Source organism: Numenius arquata, chromosome 1, assembly GCF_964106895.1.
Source record: "Numenius arquata chromosome 1, bNumArq3.hap1.1, whole genome shotgun sequence".
Classification (NCBI taxonomy): Eukaryota; Metazoa; Chordata; class Aves; order Charadriiformes; family Scolopacidae; genus Numenius; species Numenius arquata.
Window position 1 is genome coordinate 70,642,989 of NC_133576.1, and position 10,065 is coordinate 70,653,053.

Here is a 10,065-nt window from a genome sequence, read left to right on the forward strand (position 1 = left end):
GTGCTTCCTTAAATCTGTTTTTCTGGGTAGAGTCCTGTGGGAAGAATATGCAATTTCCACAGCCTCGGCTCTGCAGTTTTATTACATCTCAGTCAAAATGCTGTGGTGCCAATTCTCTTACATTTTTCCTAATTGTTAAAGGAAATATCTTAATTGTGTAGAAGAACGTGCAAGTGTAACATATGACTTATTATCGAGAACCCGATTTTTTTATGCATCGTAAAACTCCATCTGTCCCGTCATCTGGAGTTGGCTGCTACTCCTCTAACACACAAACGCAGATCAAGAATAATAAGTTTTAAATATCCACTGTATTAACCAAAGCAGGGACTGATTTTATTTAACAGCAAGTATTGGAATAGCAGAGTCATCGCTGTGCTGTGGGTATTAATGAGGGTATTACAGGAGTTTCTGTTCCTGACATCAGGTAACTTAATCCCCAAATTTATGAAACTTATGTGGCCAGTTCTTATGGGTTGCATAAGGAGCTTGGTCCACAGGACATTTTGCCACCTTTGGAGAAAAAATGGCTTGGTTTTCCCTATCCACTGCTGATAAGGAAAGCGTGCCAGCACGTAAGGCAGCTCTTAGTGTACATTGGCAGAAATTGTTTTCACCAACTCAAGGTTTTCTGATCTAATGAGCACCGTGACTTTACGGCGGGTGGAAGGCGTGCCTCTGCAAAGAGGCAGCCCGTCCTCTCCTTGCCGGCGGGGCATTTCAGGTCCCCACAGCTCCTGCCGCAGCACTGCTTGCTTCATACAGCCGGACCATGGACATGGCCCCTATTCTGGTGCATTAAAGACCATGTTGACTATCATTCTTGGTGGCTGCTAATGTTATGCTTTTAGTGACGTAAATTCATTTATCGCACAGAGATTTTGATCAGTCATTAGAGTGACTTAGATAAACAAAGCACCCAAAGTGTACGATGGATAATCTAGGCTCTGACTCAGCAAAACTGTGTAACTTTGCTCGTCTCTGTTCACAGTTAAGGCCTAAACACAAGCACATGCTTAAATGCTGCACTGAACAGCTGTATTCTTAGTTACACACATTATATGGATTAGGCCTTTCCTAACGAAAGGAAAGCAAAACAAAACTCATCACTGAAAATTTGGCCTCTCCTTTCCAGTGAACTTGTGTTGTGGCGATGAGTGTGAGATAGTCAGATGCATCTGCAGGAGACAAGCAGGATGGTAACAGTGGCCCTTGAAGAAATATGAAGCACTTACATTGTTAATCTTTTTTTCGTCCAACATAAATCTCTAGATTAAAGCATTTGCATTAAACAACGGTGTTTATTCCTAATCTGATCATCTCTCATAGAGTTCAGAGAATTTTTTTTGAAGAATGTGATCAATAACTTTAGAAAGTAATTTAATTTGGAACTGGCTTAATGGATATTTTCCACTCATTTTATATAGAGCAGATTCAGCTTTATGGTAATGAAACCAGCAATAGAGATCTCTGACAAGACCTATGAGATACCAACAGGACTAAGTATAACTATATATTATATAAATCTTAGATTTTTAGAAGGACTCTTCATGGGCAGAGTAAAATGTACTTTGATGCTTCAACAGGAAAAAATAAAACAAAAAAACCCCCAACCCTTATTTTCATTAGGGCTGCCACAAAAATAGCCAAAATAGTGCCTCCTCAAGACTTCTGTGGGGGGAAGAGGCCAGGCCCACATTTTCTACCAAAACCTGTTGGTTACAAGGGCTCTGCTCCCTTCCCCAGCTCCCCCCAGCCTGAGGGGTTTGAGCATGAATCCCACCAGAGGCAGCCCAAGACTTTCTATTGAGGCAGAAAACCCCATGTAGGTTGTGAATTCTGCTGCCTCAAGCCTGGAACACCATTATGCTGCAAAGAAAACAAGTGTGAGTGTATGACCCAGTCGCTGAACAGTTTCCAGTGCATGGAAGATATGACCAGGGCTACTTTAGGACAGGCATAGGGGAGTGGGCAGAGGGGATCTCTTGTTTCTGGATCCTCCCAATGCCACCTTTCTCCCACAGGGCAGCTCTGGGCAGGCATGGCAGCAGTGCTGGGGGGTTGCAAGGGGTAAAAATTACAGATGTAGGTGATTCAGTCGGCTCTGTGTGGACTTATATAGTAAAGCTATGTACAGAACAACAAGGTATTGGGACAGAAGTGATGTAGGTGGTACAAATATTTTTTCCTTGAAGACCAAATATAAAAGATAAAGACTCTAAAACTGGCAAGGAAAAACACACCCCTTTTCCCCCAAGGGAAGTGAGAATGCATTGTGCACAAGGGGTGCAAATTCCCAGACAGATCCAAAAAGAAAAAAGTATGAGGTCGCAGCTACCATCAGTGCAGTTGTGCTGCTGTTTGAGACAGTTTCTCCACCACTGGCAGCTACCCTGGTGACCGAACAGGCTGATTGTGGCAGGGATGCCCCACCTCTCATTTTCTACCAGTTTGTACCAAAAGATGTAGGAAGGACCTACAAGGCTAGATTGGATGGGACTTTGAGCAACCTGGTCTAGTGGAAGGTGTTCCTGCCCACGACAGGGGGTTGGAACTAGATGATCTTTAAGCTCCTTTCTAACCCAAACCATTCTATGATTCTATGACCTTCAAAAGGATGAGAAGAAGAATCACCAGCTTCCATTAGTATCCAAACACAGCAGCATCTGGTGCACCCACCAACTCCTTGCCCTGCTGAGCTCTAGGGGTTCCCAGGACAATCCCAGCCACCTGTGTAATTTAAAAATGTAAGAACTGAACTATCTCAAGTTTAATGGCAATGATACCATTGCCACACAACAATACAGTGAGGATTTGCAGGGATAAAAAAAGGCAAAAGGAACTCAGGAAGACTGTATAAATAACCACCCGACCGCAAAGAAACCGTGAACGCAGGCGGTTCCTGCTGCACTATTGGCCAAGTCACTCACGGCTGTCCCCGGATTAAGAGCAGCTGGGATCTGTAATCCAGTGTAACTCTCACAGTCTCTCCCTGCCGGGGTCAACTGAGGACTGCAGCTGCTGGGGAATCACAGGAGGGATCACCAGGGTAATTCCTCCTTCCTCCTCTCCTTGTTTGCTCTGGCTGGCGGTGACCGGAACAGGGACAGGTCTGCATTCCTGTACGCTTCCAGCTCTCCTCTGCAGTGCATGTTTGGGGAAATTAACCCAGGAATCGGAAGCGTGGAGGGAATGTGACTAAGATCTGAGCTGCTCCAGAAGCCCTTGCCTAGGCGTGAAAATGGTGGCCTGCCACAATCCCTTCCTTTTCCTGCTGGGAACTTAGCAGGAGCAGGTTGTTCCCTCAGCTGAACTGCCACCGTTCTGTCAGAATTGGGACTGTTTGATCATGTACACTACTGTCCTTAGGATGTGCCTAAAGACTGCTCTTTACTTGTGACTCAGAGGAAAAAGTATGCATTTGAGGGACTATAAAGCTCTTGGTATTAAATGTGGCTTATTTTTGATGGAGTGAAAAGCTTGCTATAAACTTGAGCAGAAAACGGATTTGACCAGTTGGTCCACACCACAAACACATGTATGTGGAAATTCCCAAATACAACAGAGTCCTTACAGTGGGAAATATAAGCAGCAAAGATGCATTCACAGTGGATGGAAAAAAACAAAATGCAGTTTCCTAAGTTTAAGGTAAGCCCTGTGCTAGCCCTAATATAAGAGTGAGTTGGCCATAGCAGGTTGGGGTTTTTTTTTACTTTATTGAGAATAACTGGAGCACTGTAGTGCCAAATTCCATCTTTCCCCCTAGAAGAACCAAGCAGCCCTTATAGGACTATCCCAATCGATGGTGCAATTTTGCAGCTCAAAATCTGCCTCAACTCATGTGATACTGCTTTTACATTTTCTTCTTTCTGCCAATACCGCTGTGCTGCGCTGCGCAGAATGAAAGAGGTAATTTAATATGGCGTTAAGCCGTGCGCTGCTTGCGGAGCCCGTAGGGATGGTTTCATAGGGGTGCTTCTGTGGCGGTGAGCCAAAGCTAAGGCAAAATGTTATGCTGCGGCACGGATCCTGCCTGGTACCCTGCCTCCAGCTGCCTCTCACAGGGTAAATCTGCTGGAATTGCCCAGGTGAGGGGAATAGAGCTTTCTCTGATGCGCCAGAATAAATTTTCGAGTGTTATTTTCCCAGTCTGCCCTTTCTCCCTTCCAGAAGGAATCAGCAAGCACCAGGGCTGCAGCTTGCCGCAACTGTGCTCAGCTGTCAGGACGGGTTTTCCTGCGGGCTCAGGATTGCAGGCAGCGCCTTCATTTTGAGAGAAACAGAGGTGCTTCGGTGTCAGAGAGACCTTGGCACCGGCTGCCCAGCTTGACCCTTTGCGGAGAGATGATCCTGCTCTACTTGGAAAGAGGAAAAGCACAAATGCTTCATCAATGTTGGGCCTGCTACATGCATTCCAATTTTGGTTTGCCCCTCCCACCCCCCACGGCTGTCCCGAGTCTCATCTTGGGTAGGTCTTTTTTTGCAAAAGGAAGAAGCATCAGGAATGACTGTCAAAACGCGGCAGAGTTTTGCCTGCAGGAAGATGAGTGATGTTGCTGCAACCCACAGTCTGAATGCTATGCGAAATGCCGGTTAAAATAGAATTGTTTGCATAAAATAAAGCACAAACTTTTCCTAAAGCCTGATGTTATTTACAAATAAATATTCCCTGAATGCTAAACCCTGGGCACATATAATTTGTAAAATGACAAAAAAAGTCAAATGATCACACAAGCTTATTTTTTACAGCGGATTTTTGGCTTGCTCACTGTCCCAACTATTAAATAGCACCTCTGTGTTTCTGAATGTTATCAACAACTACTGTTTCCTTGACAAAACCATAAGAGAGAAGTAAATCTCATAAAGAGATTGCTAGGCAGCTGTTTGCCAATGGCTAAATGCTTGCAAGAGTTACACAGTATTATCTCTGTGTTCGTGCAGCTCAGCACTTGACTAGGAATCAGGGGATCTGAGCTCAGCTTCTCCAGACCACCTGGCTGCCTAGCAAATTTTGGTGAATTTTCCAGCATTAGACCCCTTCCTAAATGAGTTAAAAAACCCAAATCCTTCTGCATCGGTGAAGAAAAAGACCCAGGACGTTTAAGTGTTAATATACAACTGCCTTTCTATATAATAAATGAATACATTTTATTTGGTAGAAAACTCTGTATGCCTACCACAGAAAGCTGCTGCACAGCTTCTGATGTCGTGAAGCAGATCTTTCTTTCTACTATCCAGCAAATACATAGAAACAAGCACAATAGGGCATCCAGCGGTTGTTTTTGGTAACACTCAAGGAAAATCCTGGCAGAGCTTTGGTGACTGCCAGACAGCAGTGCAGGCACAAATGCGCCCATGCTGCCCGACTGCAGTGTCACACAAATGCAGGGACACAGCAGGGTGCTCAGCCCACCTCCGACGGCCACCAGCCGAGGTAGACCTGCCTGACACCAGGGGTTCTAACAGCAGATCAGCCTCACCGTGCGACGTGGATCAGAACCGTGCCTGAAGGGGACGGCTAATCTTGGGGTAGTCTGGGCAGCCCCACCGGCCGCAGCTGCAGTCCCACCGTCACCTCGCTCAGCGTCACTGCCGACTCGTGTGAGCTGAATGTGTTTGTCAAGCCGCAGCCGGAGATCCCACGCGACGGGTGATCGCCTGGGGCTCAGCTTCTCCGTCACTCCACGCTGACCCAAGCTTGTGCTTCTGCCGGTGGGGCCGTGCATCCCTGCCCCATCCCTTGCGTCAGCACCAGCGCTCTGGCAGCTGGCAGGGACCCCCGCGCAGAAGCACACCCCACTCACTGTGCAGCCCCCCGTTGCTGGTGAGGGGGCCCAGGGAGAGCACGTGGGCAGCGAAAGCAAGAGGGTTGCAGCACATTTGTGTGTGGTTGTGAAATTGCCCCGGCTAAATGAGAGCGACAGCTCTCATTGTGAAGCCAGTGATGGCTGTGAGGGGTCTGGATCTGCAATGGTAGATGGGGATGGTCTGCCCGGCGATAGCTTGAATCCCCATCTCCAGCAAATTTAAAGAACAGACCATACATACCTTTATTAAGAAGGAGGAGCTCAGGTGGAGCTGACCCTATTTTGGGACGAGAAGGGAGGCTAGATGTCTCTTCCGGCCGTGCCTTCTATGCTGGGGTCCACCACAATGTTCACATAGAGAGGCAAATAAATCACCATACAAATAACTGCGGTGTGTTACTGTTCCCTTAAAAGCAGAGCTGTAAGAGAAGACTTAAACAAAGCAGATTTGGGTTAATCAAGTGAAGCTATGCCAGTCTCATGCTTGACATATGCATGCACTCAGGCATGACTCACCCTTCAAACAATGATTCATCATTAGTTTTTCTTGTGGGTTTGTATGTCTTTTGTCCATCCTTGTTACAGCCTCTTGTCATCATCTCACAAGTGCAGTGATGATTAAAACAACATTAAAATTAGACTTTTAATTGGGGTCTGCTCTGTGGCACGCGTGGTGAAGGGCAGAGAGGTCGCACGCCTTTTGTTCCTATGAGAAATGGGGAAGCAGGCTGTAGGTGATGGTTTTGAATGGGGAAAGGAGGGAAGGAAAGAGGCTGAGGCAACTGTAAAAGTGTTGATTCTGGAAGGACAATGTTGTCAAGCAATGTGATCATACATTTGGTTACTGTATAAGAGCTGCAGCAGTTTGGTGAGTTTGAGCGGAGTGGTTAAAAGCCCCACGACCTGCATGAAGTCATTCTACATTTTGCACTATATTTTCTTTGCATTAGCACAAGTTTGAAAAGCTGAGTTGTACAACTGACCTCCAGCCCCATGGCCCATCACAGCACTCAGCAGGGACAACCCAGGCTGTTTTTCCACGACATTTTCTGCAGGCCGGGTCAGGATGCTCCTCGGACCATGGCCTTGACTTCTCCGTTTGGGGTTGGCAACTCCCTCCCCCACAGGAGCAAAGGCTCTACAGTCTCTGCTCATCAGGGCCATCACTATCACATGTTGTTTCCCATCTCTTGTAAATGTGTGTGTATGTGTATAAGGCACACCTTCTGCACACACGGTGCCCAGATGCATGCCAGGTAAGACAACAGGTGGCTTCAGGTGGCCTGAAGCGCCTGGCTTATTCCTTCCCCTGTACAGCATGGTGTACAGCCTCCTGTGCTGTGCACGCAAGGGAGGAGAAAGGAGCCTTCCTAGGGAGCTGGCTAGAGGCTGTGCTGGGAACAAGCAGCTCTTCCAGGCCACCTTATCGCTTGAAAAAGAAACTACCTGCTGCCAAATTGTTCAGTAATCCTCCACACACCATCAGCGGTAGTAAACAGAATAGACTACTACACCTTCTAATAGTGGAGATATTGAATAAAAGTATTTTCTTTTTAGACACACCCTGCAGCCCAGTGTTTTAAGCATTTGTCCTTTGGGAAGTGAAATTTGGCCAGAATAGTGAGGATCTCCACATGAAAAGAAAGAAAATAAAATGCTTTTCTTATTTCAAGCACCCAGGTCTGTTTGTGTAAGCAGAGGATAAGAGTTTACAGTGGATTACAGGTCATCATTCATAATGGCATTTGCTCTTAAACAGTTACCAGCTTTATTATCTGTACCCATTAAAAGCGGATTTGAAGGAAGGGATATTAACAGAAATGCCAGACTGTACATATGTTTCGTTTCATGCTGTACAGTTCTAAAGAGAGAAATGAGCTCAGTAATAAGTTTTTTTTAATCCAACTTCTACATTTAATAATATTTTAAAACTGTTACATGCCCTGCTTCCTTTTGTTCCACCTGCTTCTTTTTTCCACTTCATTTTCTTTTGCTCTCCATTATAGTTTATGCCTCTGCTTTTGTGTGTCAAGCTTGTAATGTATTTCCTTAACGTGTTTCTTCAGATTCCAATACTTTTCCCCCTTCAGAAGCAGCCTGCTCTCATCTCTCTTTCTCTGCAAGGAAGTCTCCTCTTTCTGATTGCGGCTTTCTTTAGCTCCTTGTTCCCCATTTCTTTCCTATTTAATACATTGCTAAGACTTCCCTTTTCTTCCCTTTGTTATAGGTCTCTCTTAAGGTACTGCTCCTCTTCTCTTTCCCATCTATGCTCGCTCCCTCATTTACCTGCTCTTTCAAACGCTCAGGGCTTCTCCCCTTTGTTCTCTGCTTTCCATCCCTTCCACTCTTCACCTCTCCTTGTTCTCTCCTGACTGCAGTCTCTCCTTTCCCTCTTCTCACCCTCCTCTTGTCTCTTCAGCATTGCACACACTTTTCTGCCCATTTCTCTACTTTTTTTCCCCCTCAAGGAGATGAACAAAGCCTGAGCACTCCTTTTCTGAGTCCCCAGGGATTGTTGGGGAATTTATCTCTGTTTCCAGAAGACCCCCCAAAAAAAGGAATATCAGGAGAGCTGGTGTGATCTTCTTTATATTGCCTGAGACCCTGGCAGAAGTTAAAAACTTGTGATTTGATGATAAAAGTTTCTTCTCTAGGTCTGTGGTCTGTAAGTATGAGCAAGGGTAAAAGCTTGTTTGGGATCACCCCGTAGCCTGAGCAACCATCCCTCTTCCCCAGCCAGATGGGAATCTTTCCCTGACCATCTCCTCCATGATTCCCAGCCGAAGGGGACAGGCGGTGAGACATGGCTGGGGCTGCACGTCCACGTCTTGCTCTGTAACTCTTAGTGCAGGGGACACCCTCCCTTCCCCTTGACCCACACACTCACTATCTTCTTGAAGAGGCCATTCTCCAAATGGCCTCTTCCAAGAGTGGAGGAACTTCCAGCCTGGCAAACTTAGATACTGACTTTTGGGCAGAGAGATCGATGAAGAGACCTCAGATTGCCTTGTGCTTTTGTAACTGAGATTTCAAAATAAAACCAGCAGGTGTCTGGATGGCGAGGTCCTGGGGAGCAGATACAGCCTCCTGCTGTTCGTGTTGTGCAGCACCATAAACACACAAGACATAAACAAGTTTTGGAAACATTTCTGTAACAATAGTAAGTAGTAATAAACAGAAAAGTAATTATTTATCACTGCCATGCTGCTAAAGAAATTAATCTTTAGTATATCATGCTGAAAGTGCCAGAACGGATTGAAGAGCAGGAGGGGTAGAAGATGAAAGGAGGCTGTGGAGAAGAGAGACAGTAGAAGAGATTGGAGGCACAGAGGACCAGCAGAAGGGTCTCATCACACCCCACGCTCCCTGCAAACTGCTGCCTAGGAGAGCACTCCCATTTAGCCAACACATATAAGTAAAGGCTGAGCAATTACTGCAGGACCGAGCCAAGTGTCCCATGAAATTTAATTAAGGTCAACAGGCTCTGGCGTCTGGTGGGGCCTGAAGAGAGCCCTTTCACTGCCTGTGCAAACCAGCCTGTCATTATCAGTGTCCCGGCGCAAACAGCCCATTAAAAGTCGCTGGAAATGCTCCTGTCCCCTCGGTGGCTTTCTGTCAGGCCTAGTGTGAATATTACAAATTAAGCAGAAACATGCAACAAGATTCCCTGCAGACTCTTAATTAGCCTTCGCGCAGTGGCATTTCTCAGCTGCAGATCTGCTAGTTGTGGTGGAAGCGCCGTGAGGGGGGATGCCAAAAATGGCCTTTCACAGAATCACAGAATGATATGGGGTTGGAAGGGACCTCTGGAGATCATCTAGTCCAACCCCCTTGCCAAAGCAGGTCCACCTAGAGCAGGTTGCACAGGAACGTGTACAGGCGGGTTTTGAATGTCTCCAGAGAAGGAGACTCCACCACCTCTCTGGGCAGCCTGTTCCAGTGCTCTGTCACCCTCAAAGTAAAGAAGTTCCTCCTTATGTTTAGGTGGAACTTCTTACATTCAAGTTTGTGCCCATTTCCTCTGTCCCATCCCTGGGCACCACTGAAAAAAGACTGGCCCCATCCTCTTGACACCCACCCTTTAAGTATTTACAAGCATTGATCAGATCCCCCCTCAGTCTTCTCTTCTCCAGACTAAAAAGACCCAAGTCCCTCAGCCTCTCCTCATAAGAGAGATGCTCCAGGCCCCTAATTATCTTTGTGGTCCTCTGCTGCATCCTCTCCAGCAGTTGCCTGTCCTTCTTGAACTGGGGAGCCC